Source organism: Mus pahari, chromosome 19 (genome assembly GCF_900095145.1).
Source record: "Mus pahari chromosome 19, PAHARI_EIJ_v1.1, whole genome shotgun sequence".
NCBI classification, from domain to species: Eukaryota; Metazoa; Chordata; class Mammalia; order Rodentia; family Muridae; genus Mus; species Mus pahari.
In genome coordinates, this window is record NC_034608.1 from 51,632,925 (window position 1) to 51,635,302 (window position 2,378).

A 2,378-nucleotide genomic window follows, 5' to 3' on the forward strand; every position below is an offset into this window, starting at 1 on the left:
ACAGAGAAACCCTGTCTTGAGAAAACAAACAAAATTAAACAAACAACAAAAACTATTGTGCCGTTGTAAATGTAAATATGTTGTGTATTGTAAATGTACTCCTACTTCATACGTTTAAGTTGAGGTGAGGGCATGAGTACATGTGTTTAAATAGCATTTGAAAAACATCTGTGTTGTTTTGGTTTGTTTTTGTTTTACAAGTTACAGAAACAGTGCCTTCAAGTAAAACGATCTTCAAAAGGAGATCCATTAGGCAGAGTTTATCAGGGAAAGGTTTTTGAAGAGGTGAACCTAGAGATGGATGTTAAACTGACCCGTGCAGAGACGGGTCTACACCCGAACCTCCCCGTGGCTGCATTTACCCATCCACAGAATGGACAGAACACACAGAGAGGGCGGCGGTGCTATAGGAATGAAGTGTGCTAACGTGGGTGTGGTACTCAGGCAAGTAGGAAGTACCAGTGAATATTATCAAGCTTAGTTTTTAGAAATGCAGATGAAAATAAAAAAAAAAACAGTATTCAGCTTCCGTTTTATCTACTGAGTACGAATTACCTTTAACATAAACTGTAGTGCTCTGTTTCATGACTTGTTCACATAGGTCATGTCTTAAATCGGTAACAGAATGGGTGGTTTTGTAGCAGAAGGGCAAATAAGGGTTTTCCAGTCACAGGGAGTTTTATTTGAGGCAGATATTTGTTAGTTAAATCCAGCGAAATATAATAGATGGCAGAAATAGGATGCCATGGTCACCATCGCGTCACCTCCCAGAGGAGTGGCCATGGTCAAACCTGTTCTTCACAGATCTCAGAGCCCCAGTGTCAGCGTCAGGCCTCCAGTCGGTCACAGCCTCCTGAGGGGCCAGCCCCAACCCAGGCAGGTCCTGGTGGCATCACTGGACGGGACTGTGGAAAGGACACACTGCTTACAGTTGTCCCCCGAGCACTAGTTACAGCATCCACAGGCTCAGCCCATCAGCCACCGATAGCGGAACACTCAGCTTCCTGTTTCAGTGTGAAAACACACCCAGACTTCAGGACCTTTCTGAGCCCAAACAGATCCATCTCTGCAGTGCTCAGTGCTAAATGTATCACTTCCAGTTTGCATGGTGAGAGAAATACCTGCTTTCTAGGGAAATACTAGGAAGCCCGAATGACTTAATTCTTCTGAGAGAATATGGACGTACGTGAGAATCGGCAGGAGGGAGCTCTGAGACCTACCTGTGGTCATCGAAGTTCATATTCCATTATGGGTTCAGTTATGACAACCCCTACACACACACACACACACACACACACACACACACACACACACCTGCCCCCAAAAGCTAGCACCTGTGACTTGAAGTGTGACCTCATTTGGAAATAGGGTCTTTGTGGAAGGTAATTCAGTTGCAAGAGTAGATTAGGACAAATCCCAACCAATCCCAATGTGATTGATATTCTTCTGAAACAGTGACATTTGGATATAGTAAAATACATACTTAGAGGAGAGATGCCAGGAAATGGCTCAGGGCGACAGCGACTCTCCATGAAACAAGGAACATCTGAGGCTATTACAATGGAGAAGTAAAAGATCTGGCCCACACACCTTTCCCCAGAACCTTCAGAGGGAGCATGGGTTTTCCAGCATGGATTTTAGACTTCCGGCTGTGAGAGATTAAATTCGATTGGTCAAGATGCGTGCTTTGGATACTTTTTATGATGTCCCTAGTGATATATTTTGTAAAACGCCTTATGTTGCGGTGGGAGGGGATGCCTTAGCGGGCCCATGCGAGTGAGGTATCAGCTATATGACAGTCTAGTATAAGATGAAGTTTATTTGGGTATTTGAGAAAGCGGGAGTGGGGGTGAGAAGGGAGTAGAGGCAGAGAGAGGGGACAAAGAAGAAGAGTGAAGGTGAGAGGGAGAGAGAGACAGAGAGAGACAGAGAGAGGTAGAGGGGCAGAGGGGCAGAGGGGCAGAGGGACAGAGAGAGGCAGAGGTGAGAGGGCAAGGGAGAGAGGAGAGAAGAAGAGAAAGAGGTGGGCAGGGATGCCAGAGATAGGCAGGAGTGGGTGGTCAGAGAGAGCTAGAGGCCAAACAGTCCTTTTAAGGCAAGCCAGGCTGTTGCTAGGTAACTGCTGGGCGGAGCCTAGAAAAATGCTAATGTGCTAACACCTAGCAGATCGATAAATGTACAGCAGAGCATGTTGTCCCTAAAGAGACCAGGGTAGGTAAGATTCAATGCAACAGAGACATCTAAGACACTCAGATGAAGAAGACAATCATGCTTGCTGGAAAGAGGTGGGACCAGGCTAGGTGTTGCTTGACTAAGGATGGCTGTGAGCACCTGGTTCAGCAGGGAGATCTCTTCTCCCCCCCCCCCCCCCCCCCCCC